At 38.0% G+C, this 18,241-nt stretch overlaps 2 protein-coding genes across 2 annotated transcripts in view; both read left to right on the forward strand.

The window, feature by feature from the left end:
• The window catches only part of nphp1 (nephronophthisis 1), a 440,043-nt gene extending 434,039 nt beyond the window's left edge, over nucleotides 1–6,004 (forward strand). The window contains exon 21 of the transcript XR_007933588.1: nucleotides 5,992–6,004. The gene's annotated coding sequence lies outside the window, so the exon portion shown is untranslated. The remainder of the gene's footprint in view (nucleotides 1–5,991) is intronic.
• LOC114665918 (cytochrome c oxidase subunit 7A-related protein, mitochondrial) overlaps nucleotides 1–18,241 on the forward strand; it is a 40,059-nt gene that overhangs the window by 6,642 nt on the left and 15,176 nt on the right. The gene's annotated exons all lie outside the window — the stretch shown is intronic.

The raw sequence follows: 18,241 nt of genomic DNA on the forward strand, positions 1-18,241 counted from the left end.
TAAATGTCGATAAAAGTTAAGTAGGTATAATAAAATATGCATGTATGATATATCATTAATTGAAAAAGAACAAATTGGTATTAGTGGGCTCCTTTTAAAAAAAAAAAACGTTGGGTGGGGGGTGCGATTAAAACTGTTATGAAAACTCTGGTCGCAAATACTTAAAGGTTGAGAAACGCTGGTCAATAACATGAGGCTAGAACTACTTATGAAGTTAAGTATAATATCGCATGGAAAGCAAGCTGGCCATTTCTTGTTCCTGATGTTTAAAGTTTATACATGCTTGTAGTCCTTATTTGACATTGTCAAGTAATTTAGATGCTGTCTGCCTCCCAGGAGAGCTCTTGGCAGATCTAGGCTGAGTAGCTCCCGCTAGAACCAGTGAATTGCTTGTAATTGTTTTGGAGGTAAAGTGGATATATAAGGATAGTTTTTGCTTTGCACCTGATACAGGATACTGTTTGAAGGGAATGGCCTATTTTGAGAGAGAATTTTCAAGGTCATACATTAATGAAACTAGTTGTGCATTTTAGTGCCTTTTAAAATGTGGAATTTTCTAGTCCAGTTTCTCATTAGTAGTCTTACCCTATATTGGAATCCCAATATATAGCAGATGCTTGTCATTTTAAGCTCTAAATAGTTTGCATTTTTTTCTCTGTATGTATTGAAGCAAATGTGTAATATAAAATATCTTCCACCACAGATAACCCAACTGGCATTTTAGAAGTTGTATAATATTATTGTATGTTATTTTAGAAGTGTTAAATCCTGGAGTAACTGATGTTCTTCCACCAGGCTTATTTAGTTCCTGCCTTGTTCCATACTGGAAATGCTTGCCCTAAACAAGATAAAGTCTGTGGGTAAATCAAAAGGCATAGGCAATTTGAAAATTATGCAGTAACTGCAACAAATAGAAGTTGATGCAATACAACATATTTGCAATGAACAGTTTATAAATGGGTAAAAATGTTTAAAGCGCAAAGAATAAGTGTAACTGACAAAGCACGGTCTGGTCAGCCATCATCATGGTGAAGAGCACCAAAGACCGATGACAGATTACATTGTATGGTTTTGCTGCACATTTGGATATCAGTTATGGGTCTGCACATACAGTCACGGCTGAAATTATCGGCACCCCTGGAATTTTCCTTGAAAATGCACAATTTCTCTTAGAAAATTGTTGCAATTACAAATGTTTTAGGAATGCACATGTTTATTTCCTTTATGTGCATTGGAACAACACAAAAAAACAGAGAAAAAAAAGCCAAATCTGACATCCTTTCACACAAAACTCAAAAACCGGGCTGGACAAAATTATTGGCACCCTCTACTTAATATTTGGGTGCACGCCCTTTGGAAAAAATAACTGAAATCAAGCGCTTCCTATAACCATCAACAAGCTTGTTACACTTCTCAACTGGAATTTCCGACCACTCTGCTTTTGCAAACTACTCAAGGCTTCTCAGATTTGAAGGGCGCCTTCTCCCAACAGCAATTTTGAGATCTCTCCATAAGTGTTCAATCAGATTTAGATCCGGACTCATTGCTGGCCACTTCAGAACTCTCCAGCACTTTGTCTTCAACCATTTCTGGGTGCTTTTAGAGGTATGTTTGGGGTCATTGTCCTGCTGGAACACCCATGACCTCTGATGCAGACCCAGCTTTCTGACATTGGGCCCTATATTGCGCCCCAAAATCTTTTGGTAGTCTTCAGATTTCATGATGCCTTGCACACAGTCAAGGCATCCAGTGCCAGAGGCAGCAAAACATCCCCAAAACATCTTAGAACCTCCACCATGTTTGACTGTAGGTACTGTGTTCCTTTCTTCATAGGCCTCATTCCGTTTTCTGTAAACAGCAGAATGATGAGCTTTACCAAAAAGTTCTACCTTAGTCTCATCTGTCCACAAGTTGTTCGCCCAGAAGGATTTTGGCTCCCTCAAGTACATTTTGGCAAACTCCAGTCTGGCTTTTTTATGTTTCTGTGTCAGCAGTGGGGTCCTCCTGGCTCTCCTGCCATAGCGTTTCATTCCATTCAGATGTTGACGGATAGTTCAACCTGACACTGTTGCACCCTGAGTCTGCAGAACAGCTTGAATATGTTTTGAAGTTGATTGGGGTTGTTTATCCACCATTCGGACTATCCTTCGTTGCAGTCTTTTATCAATTTTTCTCTTCCGTCCACGTCCAGGGAGATTAGCTACAGTGCCATGTGTTGTGAACTTCTTGATTATGTTGCGCACGGTGGACAAAGAAACATGAAGATCTCTGGAGATGGACTTGTAGCCTTGAGATTGTTGATATTTTTCCACAATTTTTGTTCTCAAGTCCTCAGACAATTCTCTACTCCTCTTTCTGTTCTTCATGCTTAGTGTGACACACTCAGACACACAACAGAATGGTTGAGTCAACTTTTCTCCATTTTAACTGGCTTCAGGTGTGATTGCTATATTGCCAGCACCTGTTTCTTGCCACAGGTTCAAACGAGCATCATATGCTTGAAATGCTTGAAATAAAACGATTTACCCACAATTCTGAAAGGGTGCCAATAATTTTGTCCGGCCCATTTTTGGAGTTCTGTGTGACATGTCAGATTTGGCTTTTTTTCTGTTTTTTTTGTGTTGTTCCAATGCACATAAAGGAAATCAACATGTATATACAAAAACATTTGTAATTGCAATAATTTTCTGGGAAAAATGGTGCATTTTCTGGGAAAATTCCAGGGGTGCCGATAATTTCGGCCATAGCGCATGATGACTTTAGGTACCATAAAGTTTGCACAAGATGGGTACCCAAACAGCTTACTGATCTGCACAAGCCAACATCCTTCGAATTTCAACAGGTTTTCTTTCTTCTGGCGCGTTGTTCAACAATGGTGTAATCCTGTAGTGGAGCGTCCATGTTCATTTGACCTTGGCTTCAGCTAGAACAATGGCAAAGCACTGCGCTGTGTGTGTTCAAGCTAAATATCGCAAATGTGTTGCATTGTCAGTTTTTATCTGTTTTGGTTACAACAAATTTTGCAATTGACTTTACTTATTGATTTGCCCTTGTATATTTGAAAATAGATGGCTGAGTCATGAAAACTTTCAAAAGTTCTTTCTTATGAGTCCAGTAATAACAAGTATTGGAGTATTTCCATATTCCCAGACTTGAGATAGATTAGGGACAAAAATAGCTACTGTATTGAAGACAGAACTCTTAATCAGTGAATGGGGTAAGAAGTGGATCTTTATTTCAAAAGCTTGTTCTTATGTGAATGTGTGTCTTCTATGTGCAATGCTTTGATTTTCTGTAAGTATTTATATGGGATAATAATGAACTTTACTACTACATTTCCTATGTCATTAACAAGGCTGTGGAGTCGGGAGACAGAAGCAATTATTAGGTTACTGGAATCCAAGATGGTGAAAATGTACTGACACAGACTAAATAGTAATAACAATGTGCTAAAATGTCCAATTTCACATATACTAATTCAAATTATTTTTTCTTCTTCTAACCTTTTGATAATTGTATAAGTTTTGTCTTTTGTTTAATATTTCTCAATATTTGTAACTTCTTTAATCAATAATATAAAAAGCCATAGTGGCACTGATACAACCTTTAATCCCAAACTTTAACAGGTTAGTGTGCTGAAAAGTACTCTGGTGATTCAGGTTGGCAGTGATAAAATGCTTTGTATCTTGTATGCTTTGAGGTTTAATATAGTAAATACACTACCATTCAAATGTTTGGGGTCACCCAGAAATTTTTTAATTTAAATTAAATTTTTTTTTTTTTTTTTTAATCTAGATACCGTTGATTTTAAAATATAGCTAAGAAATTGCTAGTGTGTATAATGGCTGTTGCTGTTTGAAGTGACCGATTTCTATTTATTTATTTATTTTTTTAGTTTATTATTCACATATGGCTGCACAGCCCCATTTTCAGCAGCAATTCCTCCAGCGTCCTAATGGTAAACTCCCTTAGCTTATCCTTAATGTTTATGTGGTAATTTTCTCTGTTGCAGACAACACTATTATTTATTGAATACCAGTAACGGCGCACTGCACAATAACATGCAGTGAATACACTCGACTTGACTTCCTAGGTTTCATCCTCTTTCTCTGTACGTTTAGCATTCGTTTACTCAGAGGTTGATGCACTTGCTGCTTCTGGTGCGGCGGCTCTTTTCTCCACCCTAGTGGCCCGCTTCTTCTCTTCTTTCGTTGACATCTTTTCACATTAAAACTAAGTATTAAGTTAAGTCAGTGTTTGTGTTGCAATTACTTAGTATGTTTTCTTTAATTTTTCACTTAAGCTAACACTTAAGTCTTCAATCTGCCTCAAGAATGATTTAAGATATAAAGAGGTAGGGGAAGTGACGGCAAAGGTGGTAGGGATGGGAATGGCGCCCATAAGCGGCAATAACCGTGGAGGTCAATCATCACCCTGACAGCGGATAGTAAACGTCACATAGTATATGTGTACCAAATTTCAGGTACATAAGTCAAATGGTTTGCGAGCTACAGGTGATTTAAAATCCTGGACAGACAAATAAACGACCACGGTAGCGTATTACTGTATAAAAGAAGATGACAACTGAGGACCTGTAAGGCATTTGTTTTTGAAACTACACACTGATGTCCTTATCCACTTGCACAGTTGCCTGTGTGGACCTGTCCCTTCTTGTTTCTTACCTGGTTAGATCCTGTTCTCTCAAGACACTCATAGAGACCTTTGTATGAAATCTTCAGTTTCTCTGCAGTCTGTCACATGGAATAGCCATCATTTTGTAAAGAAAACAATAAGACTGACATGTTTCTTTAGAATGATGATTTATTTTGGCCACTTTTGAACCCAGAACTAAACTTTAGGAATGCCAGTACCTTTTAACACAAGTGAACAAGGTAACTGGTTTCAGTGGTGCTAATGGAGTTTTGTTCCTCTAATAACCAGCTAGCATTTAAAATGACTTAAGGATCACTTAAGGGAGTTTACTATTAGAACACTGAAGGAATCACTGCTGAAAATGGGGATTTGTAACCACACAAATAATAAGTTAATCTGTCATTTCAAGCAGTGGTAGCCATTAGAAACACTAGTAATGTCTTAGTTATATATTTAAACCAGTTTAACAGCATCTTGATACAAAAAGGTATTTTATTACTATCAAAAACGTAATACAATTTTGTGTGCCCTCCAACTTTTGATTAGTACTGTATTTTAGCTTAAATTAAAAACAAAGGAGTTAGAATTGGTGGTACCATAAATTGCGTCCGACTCAAAGGTTTTGTGTATCAACTCCATAGCCCTTGTCATTAATTCCCATATAATGAGCAACTCTCATTATACTGGTGCCTGTGGCTTATTTACTACAGTGGTTTTTTCAGGACAAAATTCTCTGGTCTACCTTTGCATTACTTTTTTCTTTTACATAGAAGAGAAAATACCATGACAGACAGATATATATTTCACATTTCCTGTATTCTGTATATAACACTATTATATATGGTTTTGTTATAGGAACATATTACTTTTTCCGATTCCTCATTGTTTTGTGCTATTTACATGGGGCTGTGTATCTTTGTGCATTTGTTTTGGATACAGTGGAAGTCCTGCCATAAACTCCAAACTTCTGAAACTCAGAATATACCATTTTTATTGAGGCTTGTTCACAAAGGTGCTGATTAAATTGCATGAATTTGTGAAGCTGCACTTTTGTGGTATTTATCAAATCCTGTGAAGTGTCCCAGAATCATCCCTGCTGGTGAGCTTCAATCTGAGACCACAGTTTCTCTCTTCCAATGCAGTTTGTCCTCATTTCATTTTCTGCTGTCATTATTTTTGGGTCATGTTCCCATTGACACGAGAGAATTTTGCAATTTCCACGACCAGATTCACCTACAGTTTGGGCACACAGCTATTTGGTATCTTTGGAATGGAAACCTGTTAGTTGCCTCATGTTGCTTTGAAATTTTTTGTTTGTCAAAGTTTAGTAATTATCAGACCCTTTTTTTTTGTTTGTTTGTTTTTTTGATAGTTAATACATACTGTTAATTGGTATTCAACCAAATATGAAATTGCCTTTGCAGCTGTACTTGTGTGGTTTAGTCGATTCAAATAAAAAGTTTGGTGTTTGTGCTATCCTGTCCATTCTCTGAATGCTAGTTTAGGCAGTGCCAATCTGCTTGGCAGTTATGATACCATTTGGCTAGTTAAGAAAGGTACTGGAAGATACAAGGGTAAAGTAGATTTCCAGATAATTGTTCTTCATGTTTTGTTGACTTTATGACAACATTTTATTCATCTGTTCTGCATATGATTTTCTTTAAGATAAAACCAGTACAGGTTGGCACATTGGTGCACTGTTGGCACTGCTACCTTGCACGGAGGCGCAGTGGTAGCACTGCTGCCTCGCAGTAAGGAGACCTGGGTTTCCTTCCCGGGTCCTCCCTGCATGGAGTTTGCATGTTCTCCCTGTGTCTGCACGGGTTTCCTCCCACAGAGATGCATTTCACTGCGTGTTGTCCTGTATAACTATGCATGCGACGAAACAAGGAAAACATGATTCACGTCCCAGGTCCTAACAGCATGAAGTTTGCATGTTCTACCCATATCTGTGTGGGTTTCCTCCAGGTGCTCCCCCCAAAGCTATGCAGGTTAAGTGGATTGGCAATGCTTAATTGGGACCTGATATTAGTGCTTGTGTGTTCACCCTGCAATGGGCTGGTGTTTGTGCTTGATCCTTGATGGGATAGGCTCCAGCCTCCATGTGTCCTTGCCCTGTATAAAGCAGGCAAAGAAGTTGGATGGATGGATAGATGGATAAAACAAGGATGTAGGTTAGCATGCAACACAATAAAATATAAAAATTCTTTTGTCATATATAAGGCGGTTCTCACAAATAAAGTTTGAAGTATTGTCTCCTTTACTTATAAAAGCTGAATACTGATTGTATTCATTACCATCCATTGTGTCTTACACTGTAATTTACTGAAAAGCTAATGCTGGATAATTTATAGTTTCAAGTAAATTTTGAAAAGGAAATTGGGAGGAAGGGATTGCAAGTACTAATTTGTTATTTTTATAACTGTAACCTGTATTGAATGTGAGTGAGAGAAATTTTCATCCTATCTCAGTAGATTTTATTAAACTAAAAGCAACATTGTCTGTAACATTGAGCCTGTTGGATGCTGCATTGGTAAAAAAAAAAAAAAAAGTAAAGCAGTAGATGAGCCTTTTATTGTAATGTGCTATTCTGTTTGTTGAAGGCAATTCTGTACTCGGTTGCACAGTCAACTTTGAATCTCTTCTGATGTGAGTTTATTAGGAAATACATCGGGTACCTCCAAAAGAAAATGTTTGAAAGTGAGGGTGAATATTACATGCTATTTTGTTGCAACGAAAAGTCAAGCAAAATTACATCTTGCCTGATGAAGGGGCCTTGAAAGCTTACATATTGTAATCTTTTTAGTTAGCCAATAAAAAGTGTCATTTTGCTTGACTTCTCATTGCATCCATAATGGCTAACACACTACAACACCCTAGTTCTTCATGCTATTCTGTTAAAAATATTAAGTCTCATGTATTAGTAAAACTGGCTAGTTGTAAGCGCTATGCACATTCTCAGCCTTGGATCACATACAGTTCCATGGCAAAATTTGGACACTCCTGGTAAAATTAGACATTTTGTTGACATTTGAACTGAAAAAATAGTAAATAAACTTTGACAGCAAACATTTGCATATTTATAATAATGTTGATGTACAGTTATGATTTATTTGAGCTAATAAAACATAAGTGTAAATATGGCATTTGTAAGAGTTTGGGCACCCTATTAAGCCAGTACTTGGTAAAATGAGATTTTGGCAAAAATTAAAGCTTGTAAATATTTTTTTTTTTAGCCAGCTATGAATTTTTGAATTCTTGTTTTCAGTTTCTTTTTACCTCATTCTCCCTTGCAGATCACTTCCATCTGTGAGACATTCTGGGACTGTCTTGCTTGCACAGCACTTAAGATTTACCCAGAGATTTCCAATTATGTTCGAGCCTGTGGAGGGAGAGGGCCATTGTGAATCCTTCACTACGTGTTTCTTGAAGTACTTCATAGTACATTTCAAACTGTGCTTGGGATCATTGTCTTGTTGTAGATGCCATCCTTTTTTCAGTTTCCTGACTATCTTGATAATTAGTGGAATCAGTTGTTTCTTTCACACGCACAGTGTTTCCTGTGCCCACTAGTTGTCACACAACTCCTAAACGTAATAAACTCACCTCTGTCCTTGACAGTTTGGCAAGATGTTCTTTTCTTTAAATACTGCGGCTTTTTTGTTTGTTTTTCTCCAAACAAATCTTATGTTTTTGTAGCCCAAAAGTTGTATTTTAACTTAATTTGTCTGCAACACTTGGTCCAAAATTCTTTACGCGGATGTTGTATTTTGTATGTAAACCATTTTTTTTAATGAAATCACAGGGAAATTTTTCTTCTGATGGCTCTTCCTTCATGAAGACCATGTCAGTGTAATTCTACACAGTAGTGTAGGGCACCAGCCCCTTCTCAGCTAAACTTTCCTGCAGGCCTGTTGCAGTTTTGCCATGCCTTCATGTACAGTATGTAAGTCAGTTTTAAGGTCTTCAGATCTTGTCTTGACCAAGAAAGTTCCCCTTAAATGCCATTTAGTAATGACATTTTGGATTCTGGGAAAGTGCTAGCTGGCTCATTGATATCTATTTAGAGTTTTTTCCCTACTTATTACTCCTCCTTCTACTTTCGGCTGCTCCCGTTAGGGGTTGCCACAACGGATCATCTTCTTCCATATTTTTCTGTCCTCTGCATTTTGTTCTGTCGCACCCATCACCTGCATGTCCTCTCTCACCACATCCATAAACCTTCGCTTAGGCCTTCCTCTTTTCCTCTTGCCTGGCAGCTTTATCCTTAGCATTCTTCTCCCAATATACTCAGCATCTCTCCTCTGCACATGTCCAAACCAACGCAATCTCTTTCAGATCCTCAGTCATTTGCTTAGAAGATCTCATCATTGTTGAGTGTTTCACACTGTTTAAAGAATCATAGAATATTTTAGGCTCTGGAATTGTCTTCAACATAAGATTCCCAATGATAATTCTTGACCAGACTAAAATCGAATAAGCTAAGTCCTGCCAAACAAACAACCTTACGACTAAAAACAGTGCTCAGACTTTTGAAAGTGCCACATTTAATCTTTTTTGTTGTTGTTTTCCATTTTTTCAGTTAATCAAATAAGGCCTAACTTTATGTTAACATTTTCATAAAAATGCTGTTTTTTTTAGTTTGTTTGCTGTTGAAGTTGTGTTTACTGTTTTTTTTACTTTAGTCGTTAACAAAATAAGTAATTTGGTCATGTGGCGTTGAAACTTTTGTATTGTCCGAATCTTTTTATTCTATCCCTTCAACTTTTTTAATGGCAGTTTTCCCATACCTACTCTTGCCTTTCATCCCCCTGCTTCCCCTATTGTATATGTAACCCAGCTTTTCATGTTTAGCTATACCACATGCCCGAGGAAGGGTATGCAGCTGAAAAATGGTCTTGCTATCTTTTTCACCATGGAAATGACCATTTTTCTTTACTGTACTAGATATAAAGGAAAACAAATAGGGTTTTTTGATAATTTATATTAATTTACACATGTGAGATGTTTGTTTATAGTGGTACACCTTGGATGAGCTTCCAGAGTTTGGAAAATCCTCAGCTACTTGTGACCTTTATCGCTCTTATTAATTTAAATATACATAACCACTAGATCTGCTGGTGTCGATTTTTATACCAGGCCTACATTTTTTTTCCCTTCAGTGCTTTCTGCTGTGTACTGCTTTTCTCTACATAGCCAAAAATGGAAATCAGTAATGTTGTGTTTTTAGGTGCTGACTTTGCTTTCTCTGCAATAAATATATATATATATTAATGTGAGTTACTCAGCTTTTAACTTTGCAGTGCACTTTTTCTGTTACGCTTTCACTAGGCTTTAACAACAACAACAACATTTATTTATATAGCACATTTTCATACAAAAAGTAGCTCAAAGTGCTTTACATAATGAAGAAAAGAAAAATAACAGACAAAATTAAAATAAGACAACATTTGTTAACATAGAAAAGGAGTAAGGTCCGATGGCCAGGGTGGACAGAAAAAAACAAAAAAAACTCCAGAAGGCTGGAGAAAAAAATAAAATCTGTAGGGGTTCCAGGCCACGAGACCACCCAGTCCCCTCTGGGCAAAAGTGAAATTTATATCAAAGTGAAATTCAAATATGTTGAAAGAGACTTCTAGACACAAATATAAGCCATGCTTAGATATAATTTTTAAGACATCTCCTAAATGATAAATATGTAAGAGGACCTTACATTGCATTGCGCAGTTTATTTCAGTATAAACACTGGAGTACTGAAACCACTCTCTGCTTTAAGAGATATGTGCTTCTTATTTATAAATGCACAGTTAATCCTTTTCATAAAAAATCCTGTCTTTTAACTACATAGATAAGTACATTCTTGTCAACTTGCTTATTATGATTAATTTTTTCTCAAAGGTAACACTTCCTGCTGTGGTTTCTTCTTAATAAGCTTTTCTAGGTTTTACTAATTATTTTGCATAGTGGATAAAAAAAGATGGTAATTTTCTTTCAAAGTTCTCGGCAGCAAGCATACAAAAGTGCTCAAGTAGTTATTTCAGTGTCCAAAAAGTATGCTCATTTGTCATCCCATATTTTTGTCATTTTTTTGGAGTTATTCCGTTCCTTGTATGTTCAAAAATTATTATAAAAGTAGTGAACTGGAAAAGACCTTGCTTTTAAAAGTAAATTGTATGTTTGTATGTGTAATAACCAGTAGAAAAATGGTTGGCTGTGGGAAATCCATTATTAAACATTTTTAATACAGTATTCATAGCAGGTCATGTTTTAATTAAATTGCTGAGTATTTTACTTCACTCGCCTCTTTAGGAGCTTCTTCTTTTTATTTGATTACTAGACATTAGGCCCGTTACAATAACGGGCACTAGAACAGTAGTGCTTAAACATTAGTAGTTACAGTCTATTGAGAATTTTTTTATGCTTATTTTCCTGTTCTTCTATAGATCTATTTGCTCTTCTGAGCCTTTCTCTTTTAGCGTTTTTCTGATGCTCATTTTCTTTTTCTTAAATCGATCTATTTGCTCGTATTTTTCTTTGTCTTTCAGCCTTTCTTTTGTTGATGTTTACTTGCTGAGCTGACCATTCTTCCAGGAGGTGTTGCTTACCTCATTTACCGAAATCCGATTGGATCGGCCGCGCGATATTTTATAGGTCCCGCCCTGTCTGTCTTCTGTGACGCGTCAGGCGGCCTTTGAAGCATCTGCTAGAGGCCGGTGACTCTGCCACTTATTCCGCCCTTCCCTGTACTTCTGCCTTGGCCGCGACTACCCAATTAGCACTCTCTTCAGCAATGATGTCCTTTAGGGTGCCCCGCGCATGCGCACTTCACCAGAAGACACACATACATGAACACATGGACGCACACGGGTTTTATTAAAGAGGATATTTTGTTTTATATGAAGCACTCTTTCAGATATACACCTTTATCCCTAAACACACTATGTGACAAAAACGTTATCATTGTTTTTCTTTAAAATCTGTCTCCACCATTCCAAAATGTGTATTCTTGCATTTTCTTCTGATAACCTGTCACTTTGTATAAAAAACATTTAATGCCTACATGAAATAAGCAATCTCCTGAAAATCTGTTTCCTGTTAATTTTGAATTTGTTTTTGCCTGTTAATTGAAAATGTTTGGCACTTAATTTGGAATCTGTTAGAATAAAATATGTATATGTATATGGCTTCCATTCTAAAACATGAACATTTTCCATAAATTTTAATTTAGTGTGGGTTTTGCTCTTTCACACATCATAAAAACCCGGTAAATCCTCTAACATTCAGCATGGTCCAGGTAAACGGGTGTGAATCCTGAAGCAGGTGCAGGTGTTGGTTATCTTTGTCTTCATCTAAAAGAAAATGGACTAGTGTGTAGCACTAATCAAATACTATATCATGTTCTGTTACTGTTTGCCAGGCAAATATTTTTGCACAGTAAATTCTGATTTAAAATCTGAATCAATGCATAAACAATACAGTGAATGTGAAATGTAAAGCAACAAGCATTAAAGACCATGATGTATGGCTGCTTCTCTGCCTCCAACTTGGATTTAGACCATCTTCATTATTTGCTGTTCCTTCCAATTTCTGGAAACATTTAATGTAACTTATCTTGCCAATCAGTTTTGTTTTTAAAAACTGCCACAGTTTTATAGTTCCTAGCCAGAGCCGCTTGGAACTTGGATGTAAGTAAATCAATTCAGTCTTCCAGACTTTTTATTTATGTACAGTATTTATTATATATACAGTGCATCCAGAAAGTATTCACAGCGCATCACTTTTTCCACTGGATAAGTGAGTGCCGTCCCTTTTATTGAGTACCCAGTAGTACTTCCGGTGTCAGGGCCACTGCCCAATGGAAGCAATTCCGGGTCCTATGGAAGTCCCATAAAATTGGGAGCGTATCTCCCTGATTCACCCACAGAACCCAGCAGGGCTGTGCTGCTGGATTACAATTCCCGGCATTCCCTGCTGGTTCCTGAATGGGCGCCGATATTGAGGGCTGCTGCCATCTATTGCTGGGGGGAATAAATTTCCCTCTAACAGTCCTTCCCTGTCCACTTCTTTTACCCTGTTCAGGGAAGGCACTGGAATTGGGTTCAGCTGGGATATCCATCGCTTAGAGCAGCTTTGTCTGGGTGTGACCTCCTCTTTCTTGGCCGGGATGCTTTTCTGTATTCTCGGGGCCTCCAGTCCAGGTAAGGGATCTTCCCAACTTCCTGCTGGGATGTCTGTCCATCCCGTATGCCTCCTACAATATATAATACACAGTATAGATAATAAAATAATATAGTCATGAGGTTTAATGGTAAATTCCTGGGGGCTGGTATAGATTTTGACTAGGGAAATTGTAAGACACGTTTTGATTGATATTTAACAGGGGCTATGTTCACAACTTGCCTTTGACTTAAACATATTCTGGTAAATTCCACAAGTAGTCTGCTTGTGTAAAAGGACCTCCTAACATATTATGAGTGATAGCATACTTGCATACTGGCTTGAGGTGTAAAGTCTTCTGAAAGTGAACCTGTGTCATGCAAGTAAACTGGGTAAGTCATGAGATACAACTAAACTAAGCTAGCAGAGGTTATTTTTTTTCTTGAGCTAGTTTATAAATCACTCAAAAACCTTAAACTTGGTTCCGGAAAAACTCGGATGAAATAATGTTACTAGAGTGGATAACTATGCCTTCTTCTGCAGTAACAACAATTTATAGACTCTGATTTAAACCAGATACATTTTTGTTCTCTAAGAAACCATTAATTGACTTAAATTTTTGTTTTTCCTCCACTTACTGAATACTGTACAGTAGAAACTATTGGGCTGTCTCTGGGAAGGTAACGTCTGCATGTTAAGGCATATTGTACCATTTTTCCTTTATAACTGCTTTTTGTACTCGGATTGTTATATGCATTAGTTATCTGATACTCCTTTTACGTCCCCTTTGTTTTTTTTTTTTTTGTTTTTTTTTTGTTTTTTTTTTTTGTTACACAATTAAAGTAAATGGAATTTATCATATACAGTGCATCCGGAAAGTATTCACAGCGCATCACTTTTTCCACATTTTGTTATGTTACAGCCTTATTCCAAAATGGATTAAATTAATTTTTTTCCTCAGAATTCTACACACAACACCCCATAATGACAACGTGAAAAAAGTTTACTTGAGGTTTTTGCAAATTTATTAAAAATAAAAAAATTGAGAAAGCACATGTACATAAGTATTCACAGCCTTTGCCATGAAGCTCAAAATTGAGCTCAGGTGCATCCTGTTTCCCCTGATCATCCTTGGGATGTTTCTGCAGCTTCATTGGAGTCCACCTGCGGTAAATTCAGTTGACTGGACCTGATTTGGAAAGGCACACACCTGTCTGTAGAAGGTCCCACAGTTGACAGTTCATGTCAGAGCACAAACCAAGCATGAAGTCAAAGGAAGTGTCTGTAGACCTCCGGGACAGGATTGTCTCGAGGCACAAATCTGGGGAAGGTTACAGAAAAATTTCTGCTGCTTTGAAGGTCCCAATGAGCACAGTGGCCTCCATCATCCGTAAGTGGAAGAAGTTCGAAACCACCAGGACTCTTCCTAAAGCTGGCCGGCCATCTAAACTGAGCGATCAGGGGAGAAGGGTCTTAGTCAGGGAGGTGACCAAGAACCCAATGGTCACTCTGTCAGAGCTCCAGAGGTCCTCTGTGGAGAGAGGAGAACCTTCCAGAAGGACAACCATCTCTGCAGCAATCCACCAATCAGGCCTGTATGGTAGAGTGGCCAGACGGAAGCCACTCCTTAGTAAAAGGCACATGACAGCCTGCCTGGAGTTTGCCAAAAGGCACCTGAAGGACTCTCAGACCATGAGAAAGAAAATTCTCTGGTCTGATGAGACAAAGATTGAACTCTTTGGTGTGAATGCCAGGCGTCACGTTTGGAGGAAACCAGGCACCACTCATCACCAGGCCAATACCATCCCTACAGTGAAGCATGGTGGTGGCAGCATCATGCTGTGGGGATGTTTTTCAGCGGCAGGGACTGAGAGACTAGTTAGGATAAAGGGAAAGATGACTGCAGCAATGTACAGAGACATCCTGGATGAAAACCTGCTCCAGAGCGCTCTTCACCTCAGACTGGGACGACGGTTCATCTTTCAGCAGGACAGTGACCCTAAGCACACAGCCAGGCCCAGCCTGAGCCCAGACTTGAATCCGATTGAACATCTCTGGAGAGATCTAAAAATTGCTGTGCACCGACGCTTCCCATCCAACCTGAAGGAGCTTGAAAGGTGTTGCAAATAGGAATGGGCGAAACTGGCCAAGGATAGGTGTGCCAAGCTTGTGGCATCATATTCAACAAGACTTGAGGCTGGAATTGCTGCCAAAGGTGTATCGACAAAGTATTGAGCAAAGGCTGTGAATACTTATGGACATGTGCTTTCTCAATTTTTTTATTTTTAATAAATTTGCAAAAATCTCTAACTTTTTTCACGTTGTCCTTATGGGGTGTTGTGTGTAGAATTCTGAGGGGGAAAAAAAATGAATTTAATCCATTTTGGAATAAGGCTGTAACATAACAAAATGTGGAAAAAGTGATGCGCTGTGAATACTTTCCGGATGCACTGTAATTAAACTATATAAGAGTTCCATAACTATGCTTTAGCATAAACTATCAAGGAATGAAAAATACTGTAGCTTAAAGGAAATATCTTGAGCAGTCTGTATTGAGCACCCCTTTGCAGTCAATGCATGTTCAGAACATTATCTCAGTATGAGGTTTGCACTTCTATATTCAGTATAAATGGAGCCTGCCAGTTTTTATTGTCCATGTACAGTAAAGGAAAGGCATGCTGTTAGTTTATTTCAATATATTTTGTTCACCCTCGCTGGAGAATGTGATGGATTGCAAGTTAATAAAATCAGAAAGATGACTGTGAAAAGGGGGTTTTATGATGTAGTGTTACAGTAGGAAGAAAAGTGTTCATATTGCTTTATGGAATTGCTTCAGAAGCAGTTGATAATAGGCAAATATACACAATATCTGTTAAAAGCTGCAGTGTGAAAGCTGTTTGTAAGATATTTAATAAATCATGCACTGAGGACTAAAGTAATGAAGAACATTTTAATTTTGTTGCTAAAGTACGTATTCATTATCTGGTGCAGAGTAATAATATAATATTACTTGACTTAAGTGCATGCAGATTCCAAAGATTTGTCTCTTAAAGCATTTAATAAACACAATTGTCTTTTGACTGTAATACTGTTACCTAGAATTTAAATAGGGTGTGTACTTATCATCATAGAGAATATTTGTTGAACATCTACAGACTGGACTTGCAAAGAGTGTTAGTGCAGTCCGTTTTCACATGGGCCAAGTGTATTTGTATTGGAAGTAGGCTTGAATTTCATTTGTAGCATGGGGTGCATTTCCCCCCATCTAACAAGAAATGAGGAGGGATTTTATTGGGGGGGGGGGGAGCAGCACTAAAAAAATGATTCCAACATTATCTTACCACGACATGGATTAGTGAATACCAGTGTAGATCAGGATATTTTTATTTATATTGGTGTGTGATTTATTTTTACAGTATACATGGAAGCGACATTAGTTTAATAACAATTACTGAGAATCTTCTTATATAATACGCTACCGTGGCTGTCCGTTTGTCTGTCCAGGATTTTAAATCACCTGTAGCTCGCAAACCGTTTGAACTATTGGCCTGAAATTTGGTACACACATGAAGAAGTTTGTGAACCCCTCTCAGCCTGCATAATAATTGACTCTTCTTTCAACAAAAAAGATAACAGTGGTATGTCTTTCATTTCCTAGGAACATCTGAGTACTGCTGTGTTTTCTGAACAAAGAGTTTTAGTGAAGCAGTATTTAGTTGTATGAAATTAAATCAAATGTGAAAAACTGGCTGTGCACAAATGTGGGTCCCCTTGTCATTTTGCTGATTTGAATGCCTGTCACTGCTCAGTGCTGATTACTTGCAACACCAAATTGGTTGGATTAGCTTGTTAAGCCTTGAACTTCATAGACAGGTGTGTCCAATCATGAGAAAAAGTATTTAAGGTGGTCAATTACAAGTTGTGCTTCCCTTTGACTCTCCTCTGAAGAGTGACAGCATGGGATCCTCAAAGCAACTCTCAAAAGATCTGAAAACAAAGATTGTTGAGTCTCATGGTTTAGGGGAAGGCTACAAAAAGATATCTCAGAGGTTTAAACTGTCAGTTTCTGTAACTGTAAGGAATGGAATCAGGAAATGGAAGGCCACAGGCATAGTTGCTGTTAAACCCAGCAGGTCTGGCAGGCCAAGAAAAATACAGGAGCAGCATATGGGCAGGATTGTGAGAATGGTTACAGACAACCCACAGATCACCTCCAAAGACCTGCAAGAACATCTTGCTGCAGATGGTGTATCTGGACATCGTTGTGCAATTTGCACAAAGAACATTTGTATGGCAGGGTGATGAGAAAGAAGCCCTTTCTGCACTCACGCCACAAACAGTCGCTTGTTGTAAGCAAATGCTCATTTAGACAAGCCAGGTTCATTTTGGAACAAAGTGCTTTGGACTGATAAGACAAAAATTGAGTTATCTGGTCATAACAAAAAGCGCTTTGCATGGTGGAAGTAGAACACCACATTCCAAGAAAAACACCTGCTACCTACTGTCAAATTTGGTGGAGGTTCCATCATGCTGTGTGGCTAGTTCAAGGACTGGGGCCCTTGTTAAAGATGAAGGTCGGATGAATTCAACCCAGTATCAACAAATTCTTCAGGATAATGTTCAAGCATCAGTCACAAAGTGAATGTTACGTAGGGGTTGGATATTCCAAGACAATGACCCAAAACACAGTTCGAAATCTACAAAGGCATTCATGCAGAGGGAGAAATACAATGTTCTGGAATGGCCGTCACAGTCCCCTGACTTGAATATCATCGAAAATCTATGGGATGATTTGAAGCAGGCTGTCCATGCTGGGCAGCCATCAAATTGAACTGAACTGGAGAGATTTTGTATGGAAGAATGGTCAACAATACCTCCATCCAAAATCCAGACACTCATCAAAGGCTATAGGAGGTGTCTAGAGGCTGTTAGATTAGCAAAAGGAGGCTCAACTAAGTATTGGTGTCATATCTCTGTTGGGGTGCCCAAATTTATGCACCTGTCTAATTTTGTTATGATGCATATTTTCTGTTAATCCAATAAACTTAATGTCTCTGCTAAAATAGTACTGTTTCCATAAGGCATGTCAGATATTAAAAGGAAGTTGCTACTTTGAAATCTCGGCTAATGATAAACAAAAATCTAAAGAATTAAGAGGGGCTCTCTGTTTACAGTAAGTGTGTGCCAAAAAAGACACGTGCTAGTTCAGCTAACGTAATATCCTCTCGTAAAGGAGCACTATAGCTAAATTACCATAAAACTTACAGAAATTTACTTTTTTCACCACACGTTTTTCTGTTATTGCCCAATTTTCCAATCACCAATAAAGCCTTTTGTAGTGAAAATCAGCCAAGTTTAGGTTGGTGGTCCATCATTTGGAGCATCGCTAGTATTAAAGAGGAAAACTGACTGGCAGTAATGTAAGTAAAGC

This window comes from Erpetoichthys calabaricus, chromosome 15, assembly GCF_900747795.2.
Source record: "Erpetoichthys calabaricus chromosome 15, fErpCal1.3, whole genome shotgun sequence".
Lineage (NCBI taxonomy): Eukaryota > Metazoa > Chordata > Cladistia > Polypteriformes > Polypteridae > Erpetoichthys > Erpetoichthys calabaricus.